The following is a 17826-nucleotide window of genomic DNA, read 5'->3' on the forward strand; positions in this document are numbered from 1 at the left end:
ATCTGGCCCCTTAAAAAATATGTATACTAGTACAGTGATAAAGGACGTCATACTAAACTCCGAATTATACACAAGAAACTAAAATTAAAAATCATACAAGACTAACAAAGGCCTGAGGCTCCTGACTTGGGACAGGCGCAAAATTGTGGAGGGGTTAAATATGTTTAAGAGATCTCAACCCTCCACCTATACCTCTAGCGACTGTAGAAAAATAAGAGTATGTAGGATAAAGGAGAGAATATCAATTGCAACTGTAAAATAAGAGTATGTAGGATTAAGGCGTGAATTTCAATTGCAACTGTAAAATATGAGTATGTAGAATAAAGGCATGAATTTCAATTGCAACTGTAAAATAAGAGTATGTAGAATAAAGGCGTGAATTTCAATTGCAACTGTAAAATAAGAGTATGTAGGATAAAGGCGTGAATTTCAATTGCAACTGTAAAATAAGAGTACGTAGGATAAAGGCGTGAATTTCAATTGCAACTGTAAAATAAGAGTATGTAGAATAAAGGCATGAATTTCAATTGCAACTGTAAAATAAGAGTATGTAGGATAAAGGCGTGAATTTCAATTGCAACTGTAAAATAAGAGTACGTAGGATAAAGGCGTGAATTTCAATTGCAACTGTAAAATAAGAGTATGCAGGATAAAGGCATGAATTTAAATTGCCACTAGAAAATAAGGGTATGTGGGATAAAGGCATGAATTTCAATTGCAACTGTATATATATATATATATATATGTACATATGAATATAATATTAAAAGCTTCTGCAATAAAATTAATGGTACCAATTTTCTTGCACCAGATGCGCATTTCGACAATACATGTTTCTTCAGTGATGCTCGTGGCCAAAATATTTGAAATCCAAAGCTTACATAAAAGATGAAGAGCTATAATCCTGCAAGTTAGGAACTGCATCAACTGCTGTCTTTTTTTATACCTAGTGTTTTTGTATTGGCTAAAGAAATTTTGTTTGTGGTCTTTGTTATCAAATCATTGCACATTCATTTAAAGGGTTGACAAAGTGCACTTTAGCTGCCAATTGTCATTGTCTTACCAACATCTATACTGATAGGATGACCAGTCATGTCAGGTGATGACTTTGTATCAAATTTGAGAGACTGGCATAAAATTGCTTGTTTAAGTATCATACTCAGGTAAATAAATCAATGAGTGATAGATTTCTCTCAAAAGAAATTTAAAGGTCCCAGAGAATAAACTATACAGAGTACTTTAGCCATTGCATTTGTTCAATTGGACAAAAAGACTACCAAAAGTTTAAAAGACAGGTAACTATCATGTGATCCTGTGGAAAAGTATCATTATGTTCGCATTACGATTTTCATTTATGTCTGTTTAATGATTAGGTCATCCATACTTAAAACATAGAATTTGATCCATGACATCATAATGAATGCAGTAAAATCTTATGCATGATTCTTTAAAACACATACATTCAGGCAAGTTTTAGATATCCGTAGGCGGATCTAGGGGGCCCTGGGGCGCTGCCCCCCCTTTTAGTGGGAAATATTTGGTTGATAATATAGGGAATCACTGAAGCATAACTGGAGTGGGTCCCCCTTATGAAAAGTTCTGGATCCGCCACTTCTATCTATCTGTCTAACTTTGTATTTCCGCACTCAGTCACAACTTTGACTATTACATGCCGTTGCATGTGTGGCTCACAAGTAAAAAGCAATAAAATGCAAAAAGAAACAGGGAATGTGTCAAAGAGACAACAGCCCAATACCACCAATATGGGTCTAGCATATGCATGTACCAACTAAATGATTTATTACAGTATTTTTCTAAACAGAAAAACACCTTTCATGGGTAGTACTTGCATGTGCTCATACTGGCCCACTCCCATATATGTGTGAAAATATTTTAATTTTTCCATTTTTTGTAGAAAATTTTAAATTGTGCTTTCTCAACAACATAATGATCTTTTGGTTAATATCCATCAAATGTTTTAATGCCAAAATCTTTCATTTTTATACTTAAATTTGTTTATATGCAATATGGAACCCCTCTAGGGTTTATTCATGAGTCAATACAATCTAAAAGGCTGTCTGAATATTTTGTCAGTAATTTATCTCTTTCTCAAAATACTTTCAATTTTACAATGAAAACATCAAATTGGTACTAAAAACAGCTAGCATAGACTGTCAGCAGTCAAAGAAAATATTCAAAAGCAGGAATCACAAACAAATTGCATATTAAAAATTTAGTTGGTTGACATTTCATCCCACATAGCTTCAAAAAGAAAAAGATAAAAGCAAATATGTGGGAAAAAAAAGAAGTAAATATGACAATTATGAAAATACTGACAGACCCCTTTATATCATACACAAATTATCTCCAAAATTTGCAGTCATTATAAAATACTTATAGAAATAAACATAACATTTTACAGACAGCTGATATTACATTTACCTAGTTCTTGTCTAGACAGATGATTAATCCAAGTGTCACACTAGCAATATGGATTATTAAAAGGTGAACTAAGAACTCATTAGGGTACTATTAACCAATTTTTAAAATAAATGATCAACACCCATGATGTTCACTAAAACAATTAAATCAACAATTTTCAGTGGTCATTTTAAATATTTGTGATAGATGATACCACTAAAAAGTATTTTTGGTAAAATATGAAATATTAGCACTGAATTAAATTTTCAACAACTAATAGAGTATATTAATAAGATTATGATTACTTTACCTGTCAAATGTTGATCCTGTGCACTCTTCAACAGGTCTGTACTTCACTTGACTTCTATGTAATATATGTAATAATACATGAACCAATGTGCCTTGCTTAAACACCTGTAACAGAATAACAACAGGGTATGACAAAACTGAAGAGGTTAAATCATAACTGCTTATCCCTTTAAATACCTGAGAATAAAAAAACTTTTTTTGTTTTATTAAGGTCAAACACTTGATTGAATGAAAATTGATGAAAAGATTATTTCAATCCATTTATCAATCAGTTTACAATACAGGAGTTAATTGAAAATGGTGTATAACTTAATAAATCCTCTTGATGTCTAAGAACTTATATGATTGTTTAAATGTTATTATTTTGATATAAATTTCCCATTACTGTGCACATCCAAATTTAAAACACTTCTTATCAAAATTCAATTGGCTATAAAAACCATAAGCATATTGAGGTGGATCCAGGGGCCTGGTGGTGCCCTGGCCCCCTGATGTGGGAAAAATTTGGTTGATTATATAGGGAATCACTGAAGCGAGACTGGAGCTCCCCAGTGTATTAAAGACAAGTCAATCGATCAGTATATTTATAGTAGCAATTTGTTTCAATATTTATGTAAAATTTGGCTACATTAAGTGATATATTTACTCTGTGGGATATTTGTGTTTATGAATAAACGGAAATTGTATCACTTTAATCCGGTGAAGGTCATTGACTTATATTAGTGTATCAGAATTGAATGCATTCTAACATAACAAGTTCTTGTTTGAGGTTTACACAGACGCTGAGCATTATATGTAGTACTTCATTTAACACAAAATCAAATTTCAATAACCACTCACTTAGAAACAAATTACCTTTGATTGAAAATTTAAAAATTTGTACATGCAACTTAAAATAAATACATGTATATCCAAGTTTACTCCCCACAATTTAAGAAATTTTATGACCTTGACCGTTTGACTGAAAACTAATGATCTTTCTTGTAATATATATATGAGACCAATACAACACAACAGTTCTGTTAAATGAAATACATAAACTGTTAGAATTCCAGTACATATATACTAAGAGTGATCATTTGACTTGTGAATTGTTGGACATGTAGATAGTTTTGGGATTTAGAAACTAGCATTCCAGTACATATATACTAAGAGTGGTCATTGGACTTGTGAATTGTTGGACATGTAGATAGTTTTGGGATTTAGAAACTAGCATTCCAGTACATATATACTAAGAGTGATCATTTGACTTGTGAATTGTTGGACATGAAGATAGTTTTGGGATTTAGAAACTAGCATTCCAGTACATATATACTAAGAGTGGTCATTTGACTTGTGAATTGTTGGACATGAAGATAGTTTTGGGATTTAGAAACTAACATTCCAGTACATATATACTAAGAGTGATCATTGGACTTGTGAATTGTTGGACATGTAGATAGTTTTGGGATTTAGAAACTAACATTCCAGTACATATATACTAAGAGTGGTCATTTGACTTGTGAATTGTTGGACATGTAGATAGTTTTGGGATTTAGAAACTAACATTCCAGTACATATATACTAAGAGTGATCATTTGACTTGTGAATTGTTGGACATGTAGATAGTTTTGGGATTTAGAAACTAACATTCCAGTACATATATACTAAGAGTGATCATTTGACTTGTGAATTGTTGGACATGTAGATAGTTTTGGGATTTAGAAACTAGCATTCCAGTACATATATACTAAGAGTGATCATTTGACTTGTGAATTGTTGGACATGTAGATAGTTTTGGGATTTAGAAACTAACATTCCAGTACATATATACTAAGAGTGGTCATTTGACTTGTGAATTGTTGGACATGTAGATAGTTTTGGGATTTAGAAACTAACATTCCAGTACATATATACTAAGAGTGATCATTTGACTTGTGAATTGTTGGACATGTAGATAGTTTTGGGATTTAGAAACTAACATTCCAGTACATATATACTAAGAGTGATCATTTGACTTGTGAATTGTTGGACATGTAGATAGTTTTGGGATTTAGAAACTAGCATTCCAGTACATATATACTAAGAGTGGTCATTTGACTTGTGAATTGTTGGATATGTAGATAGTTTTGGGATTTAGAAACTAACATTCCAGTACATATATACTAAGAGTGATCATTTGACTTGTGAATTGTTGGACATGTAGATAGTTTTGGGATTTAGAAACTAGCATTCCACTACATATATACTAAGAGTGATCATTTGACTTGTGAATTGTTGGACATGTAGATAGTTTTGGGATTTAGAAACTAGCATTCCAGTACATATATACTAAGAGTGGTCATTTGACTTGTGAATTGTTGGACATGTAGATAGTTTTGGGATTTAGCAACTAACATTCCAGTACATATATACTAAGAGTGATCATTTGACTTGTGAATTGTTGGACATGAAGATAGTTTTGGGATTTAGAAACTAACATTCCAGTACATATATACTAAGAGTGATCATTTGACTTGTGAATTGTTGGACATGAAGATAGTTTTGGGATTTAGAAACTAGCATTCCAGTACATATATACTAAGAGTGATCATTTGACTTGTGAATTGTTGAACATGAAGATAGTTTTGGGATTTAGAAACTAGCATTCCAGTACATATATACTAAGAGTGATCATTTGACTTGTGAATTGTTGGACATGAAGATAGTTTTGGGATTTAGAAACTAGCATTCCAGTACATATATACTAAGAGTGATCATTTGACTTGTGAATTGTTGGACATGAAGATAGTTTTGGGATTTAGAAACTAGCATTCCAGTACATATATACTAAGAGTGATCATTTGACTTGTGAATTGTTGGACATGAAGATAGTTTTGGGATTTAGAAACTAGCATTCCAGTACATATATACTAAGAGTGGTCATTTGACTTGTGAATTGTTGGACATGTAGATAGTTTTGGGATTTAGAAACTAGCTTTCCAGTACATATATACTAAGAGTGGTCATTTGACTTGTGAATTGTTGGACATGTTGATAGTTTTGGAATTTAGAAACTAGCATTCCAGTACATATATACTAAGAGTGGTCATTTGACTTGTGAATTGTTGGACATGTAGATAGTTTTGGGATTTAGCAACTAACATTCCAGTACATATATACTAAGAGTGATCATTTGACTTGTGAATTGTTGGACATGTAGATAGTTTTGGGATTTAGAAACTAGCATTCCAGTACATATATACTAAGAGTGATCATTTGACTTGTGAATTGTTGGACATGTAGATAGTTTTGGGATTTAGAAACTAGCATTCCAGTACATATATACTAAGAGTGATCATTTGACTTGTGAATTGTTGGACATGTAGATAGTTTTGGGATTTAAAAAATAACATTCCAGTACATATATACTAAGAGTGATCATTTGACTTGTGAATTGTTGGACATGTAGATAGTTTTGGGATTTAGAAACTAGCATTCCAGTACATATATACTAAGAGTGATCATTTGACTTGTGAATTGTTGGACATGTAGATAGTTTTGGGATTTAGCAACTAACATTCCAGTACATATATACTAAGAGTGATCATTTGACTTGTGAATTGTTGAACATGTAGATAGTTTTGGGATTTAGAAACTAGCATTCCAGTACATATATACTAAGAGTGGTCATTTGACTTGTGAATTGTTGGACATGTAGATAGTTTTGGGATTTAGAAACTAGCATTCCAGTACATATATACTAAGAGTGATCATTTGACTTGTGAATTGTTGGACATGTAGATAGTTTTGGGATTTAGAAACTAGCATTCCAGTACATATATACTAAGAGTGATCATTTGACTTGTGAATTGTTGGACATGTAGATAGTTTTGGGATTTAGAAACTAGCATTCCAGTACATATATACTAAGAGTGATCATTTGACTTGTGAATTGTTGGACATGTAGATAGTTTTGGGATTTAGAAACTAGCATTCCAGTACATATAGACTAAGAGTGGTCATTTGACTTGTGAATTGTTGGACATGTAGATAGTTTTGGGATTTAGAAACTAACATTCCAGTACATATAGACTAAGAGTGATCATTTGACTTGTGAATTGTTGGACATGTAGATAGTTTTGGGATTTAGAAAAACTAATAACTTAGAAATGTAAGTCAATGTAAGTAGATTTATTGTGACTTGTATTTGTTTCTGATTTTGTTAATCCTTCTACATTTGAAAGATGCTGATTGAAAAAGAACTCATATTATAGAAAGCAGATATAAAATTGAGAAAGGAAATGGAGAATGCGTCAAAGCGACAACAACCCGACCACAGAGAAGACAACAGCTGAAGGCCACCAATGGGTCTTCAAGATAGCAAGAAACTCCCGCACCCAGAGGCGTCCTTCATCTGGCCCCTTAAAAAATATGTATACTAGTACAGTGATAAAGGACGTCATACTAAACTCCGAATTATACACAAGAAACTAAAATTAAAAATCATACAAGACTTACAAAGGCCTGAGGCTCCTGACTTGGGACAGGCGCAAAATTGTGGCGGGGTTAAACATGTTTAAGAGATCTCAACCCTCCACCTATACCTCTAGCCAATGTAGAAAAATAAACGCATAACAATACGCACATTAAAATTCAGTTCAAGAGAAGTCTGAGTCCGATGTAAGAAGATGTAACAAAAGAAAATAAATAAAATGACAATAATACATAAATAACAACAGACTACTAGCAGTTAACTGACATGCCAGCTCCAGACTGATTGAAAGATTATGTCTTCATCATATGAATATCAGGCACAATCCCTCCCATTAGGGGTTTAGTATCATACTTTCTTAAAATATATGAGAAGAACATTTACCGTGTCATGTTTGTTAGTGCGTGGATAGTATGCCAAGATTTTCCTTGATGCATTGTATTTCCCTGTTTAGTCACAAGAGGCTGCTGAAATATGTCCATAATACAGTTGTCCTTCTTTATATTGAGGACTATGGAAGGAACCTCTTTTTTTTAAGTGTAGAAGACCTGTTTTGGAGAACAAATATTCATGAAGATGAACATGAAGAAGAAGACTAAGACAAAGATAAGAAACTTAAGCACAAGCAGTGTTGCTTAGATGTTAGAATACTTATGTAACAAATGAACCTTTATTGTGAGGAACAAAGTCAACTTCTCCAAATTAGGAGATAATAACTCATCTTATATCATATAATTCTCATCTTTACTTATTCTGGTATGTACCATCCTTCTTCCAAACTTTTGTATATTTTTCTATAGGAAGATTTCATCGTGTCATATTGGTAGTTTGTGTATCAAATGTTCTGTTAAGTGAAAGCAATAGAAGTGTACATAATATTTAGTGGAGTCATTCATAGGTAAACATGTATATGCTAAATATTTAATTCATATCAAGAGTATCTGATAGTGCATTTTAAGCCTTTGAAATGAAATATCATAATAGGCAGAATACCAAGAAATTAGCTACAGTGCAATTGCAGCAATTCAGGTATTACAGATCTTCATCACTAATTGACAAGCTAAATTTGATCAAATTTCTGCAAATGAAAATCGCATATGAAAAGTGAAAGTGAAATATAGCCATTTTGAATGCAATTTGAAATCCATGGAATTTATATAAGTTTCATACAGATAGTTTTATAGTTTAAGTTTTCCACATATCTTATAACAGTTATAGAACATTCAGACTTGTACATAAAAGTGAAAAGACAAACATTTGAAAAACTTGATTGAATGCCTGATGATGATTTTAAATAAAAATATACAAAGATGCTGAAATAATCGGACTTAAACATAAATGTGAAAAGACAAACATTTGAAAACTTGAATGCCTGATGTTGATTATAGTCTATAGACACATTAAGTACTCGTTCATATCAAAATACCAAGATGCGGAACTGAAATACATTTCAAACAAGAGTGCAATCGCTGAAATGTCTGAACCTTCTTTACTAATCATTGATATTATGTTGATAGTCCTAAATATATATACAATATTAGGTCAATGAAACAAAAATATAAACTTTTTTGTATCAGGCTGAGAAACTGGGGGAGAGCGAGGTTCTACAAATGTCAAACTTATTTTCATCCCTTAATGTACCCCTGATTGTGGAGAAAGTGTTCCATGATGAAATTGACATTATACAAAGTATAGCTATGTTACTATATTTAGGAAATAAATACAACTAGTTGCAGTATAAAAAGCTTTATTACATCTGTCACATAAACTTAACATTAAACAAGAAAACTAAACATTGACCACTGAACCATGAAAATGAGGTCAAGGTCAGATGAACCATGCCAGGCAGGCATGTACAGCTAAAAATTCTTCCATACAAGAAATATAGTTGACCTATTGCTTATAGTTTTTTAAGAAAAACAGACCAAAGCACAAAAACTTAACACTGAGCAATGAACCATGAAAATGAGGTCAAGGTCAAATAAAAAATGCGCGACTGACATATAGATCATAAAATATTTCCATACACCAAATATAGTTGACCTATTGCATATAGTATTAGAAAACAAGAGGCTCTCAAGAGCCTGAATCGCTCACCTTAATTTTTTTGGTTAAATCTCTCATCAATGATTATTTTGGCTTTTCAATTTATTTAAATGTTCTTTGAATCGTCCTATTTTCTTCAAAAGCAAAAAAAAAATCATTTTCTCCTATGTTCTATTTTAGCCATAGGAGCTATGTTTCTGACATACAAGGAAATGAAATATAAAATTTATACTAGATACTCTGAAACTCATTTAGCCTAAGTTTGGCTGAAATTGATACAGCAGTTTCAAAGGAGAAGATTTTTTAAAGTAAGTCAACATGATGAACAAATTGTGAAAAAAGTCTTTAAAGGGCAATAACTCCTTAAGGGGTCAATTGACAATTTTGGTCAAATTGACTTATTTGTAGATCTTACTTTGCTTAACATTTTTGCTATTAACAGTTTATCTGTATCTATAATAATATTCAAGATAATAACCAAAAACTGCAAAATTTCTTTAAAATCATCAATTCAGGGGCATTATACCTGAAAAACCAGTCACCCAATTCGGCTGAAAATTTCAGGACAGGTAGACCTTGACCTAATAAATACTTTAACTTATTGTCTTATTTGCTCTAAATGCTGGAGTTTTTGAGATATAAGCCAAAAACTGCATTTTACCCTGTGTTCTATTTTTAGCCATGACGGCCATGTTTTTTGACGAAATAAAAAATAAAGCACAAACTTTATTTTATACACCCTACTGATCATTCAGTTGAAGTTTGGTTGAATTTGGTTTAGTAGTTTTAGAGGAGAAGATTTTTTAAAGTTAGCAAATATGATGAACAAATTGTGAAAAATTGTCATTAAAGGACAATAACCCCTTAAGGGGTCAATTGACAATTTTGGTCATATTAACTTATTTGTAGATCTTACTTTGCTGATCATTTTTGCTGTTTACAGTTTATCTTTATCTATATAATATTCAAGATAATGACCAAAAACTGCAAAATTTCCTTAAAATTACCAATTAAGTGGCAGCAACCCAACAATGGTTTGTTTTATTCATCTGAAAATTTCAGGGCTGATAGATCTTGACCTAATGAACATTTTTACCCCGTCAGATTTGCTCTAAATGCTTTCGTTTTTGAGATATAAGCCAAAAACTGCATTTGACCCCTATGTTTTATTTTAAGTAACGGCGGCCATGTTTTTTGACGGATCAAAAATCGAAGCACACACTTTGTGCAGGATAATCTAAGGAACAATCATGCTAAGTTTCATTCAAATCCATTCAGTAGTTTCAGAGGAGAAGATGTTTGAAAAATTGTTAACAACGACAGACAATGACGTCGACGACGACGACGACGACGGACGCCAAGTGATGAGAAAAGCTCACATGGCCTTTTAGGCCAGGTGAGCTAAAAAGACCAAAACTCAAAAACTTAACTTTAACCACTGAACCATGAAAATGAGGTCAAGGTCAGATGACACCTGCCAGCTAAACATGTACACCTCACAATCATTCCATACACCAAATATAGTAGACCTATAGCATACAGTAGAAGAAACAACAGACCAAAACACAAAAACTTAACTATAATCACTAAACCATGAAAATAAGGTCAAGGTCAAATGGCACCTGCCAGTTGGACATGTACACGTGTACAGTCCTTCCATACACCGAATATACTAGACCAATTGCTTATAGGATCTGAGATATGGACTTGACCATCAAAACTTAACCTTGTTCACTGATCCATGAAATGAGGTCGAGGTCAAGTGAAAATTGTCTGACGGGCATGAGGACCTTGCAAGGTACGCACATACCAAATATAGTTATCCTATCACTTATAATAAGAGAGAAAATTAATATTACTGTTAAAAAAAAGAAAAACTCTTTTTTCATGAAAATGAGGTCAAGGACATTGCCATGATTCGACATGTGACTGACAGAACTTCATAACATGGGGCATACATATACAAAGTATGAAGCATCCAGGTCTTCTACCTTCTAAAATATAAAGCTTTGAAGAAGTTAGCCAACACTGCTGCCGCCGGATCACTATCCCTATGTCGAGCTTTTTTCTGGAACATAAGTTGAAGGCTCAACGAAACTGCAAAATTTCCTTAAAATAACCAATTTAGCGGCAGCAACCAAACAACGGGTGATTCGTCAGAAAATTTCAGGGGTAATAAATCTTGACCTATTGCACTATTTACCCCTTGTGAGATTTGATCTAAATGCTTTAGATTTTGAGATGCAAGCCAAAAACTTCGTTTGACAGTTGACGATCTTTTCCTGTGAAAGACTTAATTCCAGAAATAAAGTGATATGGTACTCTTAACCAATTTTTAAAAAACATGGTCAACACCCATGGTGTTCACCAAAAGGAAAAAATCAACAATTTTCAGTGCTCATTTGAAATATTTGTGATAGATGATACCACTAAAACGTATTTTTGGTAAAGTATGAAATATTAGCACTGAATTCAATACCCCTTATCACTATTCCTGGTTGACCTGAGAATCTGTCCCACTTGAACTATCAAAGTCATACAACAATCACTTTTTGTTTGTTGTGTCAGATATTTTGTATTATGATGTCAAAATTTACAGGAACCTGTGTGATGTCAAGTAATGGCGGACAAATAGCAATAAGGTGTATTTTCAACAACTAATAGAGTATATTATTTAAAAAGATTATGATTACTTTACCTGTCTAAATGTTGATCCTGAGCACACTTCTACCTGCACTTCACTTGACTTCTATGTACTCTATGTAATTATACACAACCACAGTGTGACTTGTTTATATAACTGTAACAAAATAATAACAGTGTAGGACAAAGCTAAAGAGACATTCATATCAATAACTGAAAATAGTTGTGAACAGTAGATGATTTATATCACACTTGAATAACTGGCAAATCATATCCATAATTGATTTTATCTCTTTAAACCGCCCACCAATTACCTGAGAATAAAAAACAATTTAGTGTTACAATAGTAGTAACTTCGATGAAAAGATCATTCACCGCAGATGTTTAACACAAGAGTTAACAAAGCATGATTTCATCAGATTAGATAATGGTGCATTAAATTTATAATCTGGATGGTGTTTCAGGGTCATTACTATACACTTCCTCACTTTCAATGTATTGATGATATACTTAAGGAAACTAGACAAAGTAATGCCCCTGCACTTCACTCTGAAGTATCTCACTTTCAATGTGTTGATGACAATACTTAAGGAAACTAGCTGACTATATGGTATGGGCTTTGCTCTTGACCTGTAGTTGTTATTTTTTGTGTCATTTTCGTCTCTTGTGGACAGCTGTCTCATTTGCAATCATACCACATTTTTTTTTATAGAAAAATTAATGTCCTGCACTCCTCTCTGAAGTAACTCACTTTCAATGTGTTGATGACAATACTTAAGGAAACTGGACAAAGTGATGCCACAGCACTCCACTCTGAAGTAGCTGTATTCTTACAAAGTTAATGTAGAACTTTCTTTGAGATAGTATTGTATCTGGGAGACACTACTACTGATGCTCCCACAGATGCAAAGTGTTATTTTAAAATGACTATAATATATAACTGCTTATACCCCCAAAATGACAAAGTTAAACTATCTCCCTAAAGAGCAAATATTATTAAAACTTAAAACCCTGACCACATGCACACTTTCAATATACATGTATGTACAAACAGCCAGAAAAGTGAAAATTTCCTAGAATTCAAACTGTAGGAGGAGTTATCTGAAAACGCTCCTCTTATGCAAGTAAATACTCCAAAAAATGTCAAAAGTTCAACTATCTTTCAAAAGAGCAAATATTAATCTGCCTAAAAATTCAAAAACTTAGAATTGGTTATATGATTTGAATTCATATTCAATTTATTGCTATTGTGCAATACAGCATGCTGTTGCGAACCCCCCCCCCCCCCCCCAAAAAAAAAAGAAATGCTGTTGAGAACTGACCCCACGACCACCACCACCCCCACCCTTTTTTGGGGGGCAAAATTAATTGTCAATTAACCAGGAAACCTTTGTTTTCCCCCCTTTTTTGCCTCTAATTCCTAAACGGTTAGATCCATAACCCCACAAAGCCAATCCTAACCATCCCTTTCTGTCATGGAACCACTTGGTATAATTTTAGAGAGATCCATACAGCATTCCAGAAGTTATTGTCTGGAAAGTAGAAAAATGCTTATTTGGGCCACATTTTGGCCCCTTATTCCTAAACTGTTAGGACCACAACCCCCAAAAAATAATCCCAACCTTCCTTTTGTGGTTATAATTTTCATAGATTTCTAATCACTTATACATGTTATACTAAAGTTATTGTACGGAAACCAAATGTCTTTGGACGACGACAACTCAATATTTGTTTGTGGTCGTATAAATACCCTGATAAGTGATGACTGTTCTTTTAAAAGTATTGTTACTTTCCTTAAAAGTCCTTATTTATGCAATTTCAGGATTTTCCTTAAATAATACTAATTTCAGACCAAATCATCTCCAAAATTAAATCATGAAGGTACATTTTTCTTTGGACATTTCAAAGTACACATTAAAATTGATCTTCTTCCAAAATTAGTAGACAAAATCAAAGAGGGATCTCTACTGGGTTGTATGCAATTATTCTACAAAATTTACCTAGCAATTAGGCAGGATGATATTAATGCAGGGATTTTACAATAATAACAAGAAGTAATTGTAACATGATGCTGTTAAGAAGTCTCCCAAACAAAGCTCCCATAATTCGTCATTCCCATGGTCGCCTGACATTGGGCAAAGTCCAGCACAAATTGGTTTGGTTTAGTAAAGTGATATGGGATTGACCCTGAATGTCATTCAAATCTTCTTGAAATGACGAACAGGAATAATATATGGTTTAGGGGTTTGGATCTCAACTGTTAACAAGTTCTCAAAAGGGGGGGATCCATAGGGGACTTGCCCTTTATTTCATTTGATTTGTTTTTTTGTCCCATACAAGAATATATATGGTTATGGGGTGGGAGTGACCACAGGAGACTCGCCTTTTATTTAATTTGATTTGTTTTATTGTTCCATATAAGAATAAATATGGTTTAGGGGTGGGGATCTCGACCATTTACAAGTTATCAAACATGAGGGGGTGGGGTGAACCCCAATGACTTCCCCTATATTTCATTTGATTTGTTTTATTGTCCCATAAAAGAATATATTTGGTTTAGGGGTGGGGATGTCGACCGTTTACAAATTTTCAAACCGTAGGGGGTGGGGTGACATTGAGGGACTTCACCTACCGTACATTCCATTTGATTTGTTTTATTGTCCCATGCAAGAATATGTATAGTTTAGGGGTGGGGATCTTGACTGTTTACAAGTTATCAAACATGAGGGGGTAGGGGTGACCCCTGTTGACTTCCCCTATATTTGATTTGATTTGTTTTATTGTCCCATAAAAGAATATATATGGTTTCCAGGTGGGGATGTCAACTGTTTACAAGTTTTCAAACCTTAGGGGTTGGGGGTGACCCCCCAGGACCTCCCCTATATTTCATTTGATTTGTTTTATTGTCCCATACAAGAATATATATGGTTTAGGGGAGGGTATCTTGACCGTTTACAAGAAAAAAGCACATTCTCTAATTGACGGGGGTGGGGATGACCCCTAACAACTCACCCTATATTTCATTTGATTTGTTTTGCTTTATTGACCGGTAATTATTTCTGAAGACTGCATGTGTCTATCACTTTGTTTTCAAGTTATAGTTTAAAAAAAATTAAATCCCATAGGGTTCTATAGTGAACCCCCTCCCTTCTTTAGGCCCCTTAAAATACCCCAAACCACACACGAAAGATTGATGGCTCACCTAGACATGTTAGTCTAACATTTTATGAAACCTTGAGTAAATATGGCAAGTGGTTTTGGAGAACCGCTGCGGACAAGTTCAACTTTGTTTTGGAGACTGATTTAAATAATGTAGTGACTGTACTATTTTAAGTATCTGAACACTTGAAAAGGGTTAATAACTAGTTCATGTGCCTGGCATATGACTTGTACTGTAAGTGTTAAAGTTATCTTATGTTGAAAATCAAATTTTTTTCCTGTTAAATTCATTGACACCTTTCATACACTCTAGAGAATTTAAAACTTGACGTAATGTGTAGAGCTTTCTATTATTAAAGACTGTATGTTGCACTAATTCAGGCCTGGTCAGAAAGAACATACAAGAAAGTAGTAAATATTTTAAACAAAATAGTTCCTACGCATAGCTGTATCTTAAACAATAGGTGAAATATTTGGATAGTGTTTGTATCAAATTAAATGAAAGCTTGAGTAATTGAGATCACTGTTGAACCCTTGTTGAAATTTCTTTTGAATAATGAAGAAGTATATAGAACTTTAATTAGACGTCTTGTATGCCCGGTTGTTCAAATCAGAAGTACTTTCTGTACTATCAAACTTCCGGGAACCAGCACGCTCTATTATGGAATTAAAGGTATGTTGAATATTTCAGCACAATTCAGGATAAGGTATAGTTTTGATATGAAACAACAGCCACTTTTTTTTTTAACTTAATACAAAGTAGCCATAAATGCTGGAAATTACAGAATTCAACATAGAAAGCAATGGGGCTATGAATTAGTGGTTTTATACCAATATTGTATAAATGTTTTAAAGGAATCAAGTAATACGAACTGAGTAGACATGCTGTAAATCATTTTATTGATAAAGACTGGTACATCAAATATAAAAACAACTTTGATTGTCTACTTTAGCTGACAAATTTAAGTTCCTTAACTCAAGAACATGTCTGAAATTCATTTAAAATGGAAAGAAAGAAGATTAAAATGGTTGGAATATATCAATCAATTTCACAAGTTTGTAGAAAATAACATTTTTTGGTAAAAACAAAAATAAAATGTTGTTTTGCCTCTCAAAAAGCCTCTACACTTTCATTCAGTCCCTCCTTTTATCATTTGTTTCAAAACTTCAACTCCATATTCAGAAGGAAAAACAGAAAATATCACAAGGAAGTTTTATCTTATATATATGATCCTTCTTATTCAGTTATTCAAGAAAGGCCAAGAGCTAATATTCAAGTCTGTTTTAATCTATGCATTTAACCAATTTATATAACACATCACAATTTGTGTTTATATACCATTGGAATATGACCAATTAAAAAATGTAATTATCAATAAAAGAAGAATGTGTCCATGTGACACACGTGCTGGGACTGCCCCCATGCCCCAGCTTGTTAAGTTTCATTACATTTGGTTCAGGCAAATTAAAGTGGAAACAGCAGTTTCGGCAATTTTCTCATTTACAATGGGACATAACTTTGAGAACCATGAAGGTGAAGCTACCTGAATTCAAAGTGATCTGTGATTGATTTGATTTTTGGTGTTTTAACGCCACTTTTAAGCACCATATTTAGGCTATTTCATGGCGTCCAGTTTTTATTGATGGAAGAAGTTGGAGTGCTTGGAGCAAACCACTAACTTTCGATAAGAAAACTGATCTGTGTTTGGTGGTACATGTATTAAGGCTTGTGTATAAGTTTCATAACATTTGCATCAGGTTAACTTACATTTAAAGGATAGAAACCAATATAGGGGGTGTACAAAAGGAAGGACTAAATGCCCCTTCGACTAGTAGGGGGGGATCGAAAATTGTTATGGCATACAGATGGAAACTATTCTATATACTGTAAAAAAAACATTTTCAAATAAATTTTGTTCAGACAGCATAATAAAATATCAACCGGTAACAAAATCAAGAAAAAACTTATAAAAACAAGAATGTGTCCTCAGTACACGAATGCCCCACTCGCACTATCATTTTCCATGTTCAGTGGACCGTGAAATTGGGGTAAATCTCTAATTTGGCATTAAAATTAGAAAGATCATATCATAGGGAACACGTGTACCAAGTTTGAAGTATACAGATCTTAAGATTAATATAACAAAGAAGGGTGTAAAGTTTTAAGCAATAATACTCAGAGCTCCAGATAAGAATTCACCAAGTTTGAAGTCGATTGGACTTCAACTTGATCAAAAACTACCTCGACCAAAAACTTTAACCTGAAGCGGGACAGACGGACGAACGAACGAACGAACGGACGAACGAACGAACGGACGCACAGACTAGAAAACATAATGCCCCTCTACTATCGTAGGTGGGGCATAAAAAAACATTGATTTATAAAGCATTAATAAGGTAAACAATATCCTCAAAAACTAACATTTCTCAATTGATAAAGTAAACAATATCCTCAAAAACTAACATTCCTCAATTGATAAAGTAAACAATATCCTCAAAAACTAACATTTCTCAATTGATAAAGTAAACAATATCCTCAAAAACTAACATTTCTCAATTGATAAAGTAAACAATATCCTCAATAAACAGCTGCGCCATGAGCACATGATACGCCCGACGTCTTGTGTGGAGGTTTTATGCAATAATCATAAATAGTTACTGAGAAAGTTTCAAGCAATAACCATATATTGTTTTGAGACATGGCAGGACATGTAAAACCCCCAACCCTGTTTTTTTTTTTACAAAAAACCAAATATCACTAAAATAAAATTTTGAATCAAAACCAAAAAGTATAC

General features: G+C 33.2%; 1 protein-coding gene across 2 annotated transcripts in view; it reads right to left on the bottom strand.

Annotated features, from left to right (window-relative positions):
* The window catches only part of LOC139518911 (baculoviral IAP repeat-containing protein 8-like), a 64012-nt gene extending 51678 nt beyond the window's left edge, over positions 1-12334 (bottom strand). The window contains exons 1-3 of one of the 2 annotated variants that reach the window (XM_071310594.1): positions 12187-12313; positions 11928-12029; positions 2732-2835 (exon numbers count right to left, since the gene is read on the bottom strand). The gene's annotated coding sequence lies outside the window, so the exon portion shown is untranslated. Of the gene's footprint in view, positions 1-2731; positions 2836-11927; positions 12030-12186 lie in introns of both variants that reach the window. The other variant, XM_071310595.1, reaches the window with a different exon arrangement.
* Between the last annotated feature and the right edge of the window lie 5492 nt (positions 12335-17826).

The sequence above is a fragment of the Mytilus edulis genome, chromosome 4, assembly GCF_963676685.1.
Source record: "Mytilus edulis chromosome 4, xbMytEdul2.2, whole genome shotgun sequence".
NCBI lineage: Eukaryota > Metazoa > Mollusca > Bivalvia > Mytilida > Mytilidae > Mytilus > Mytilus edulis.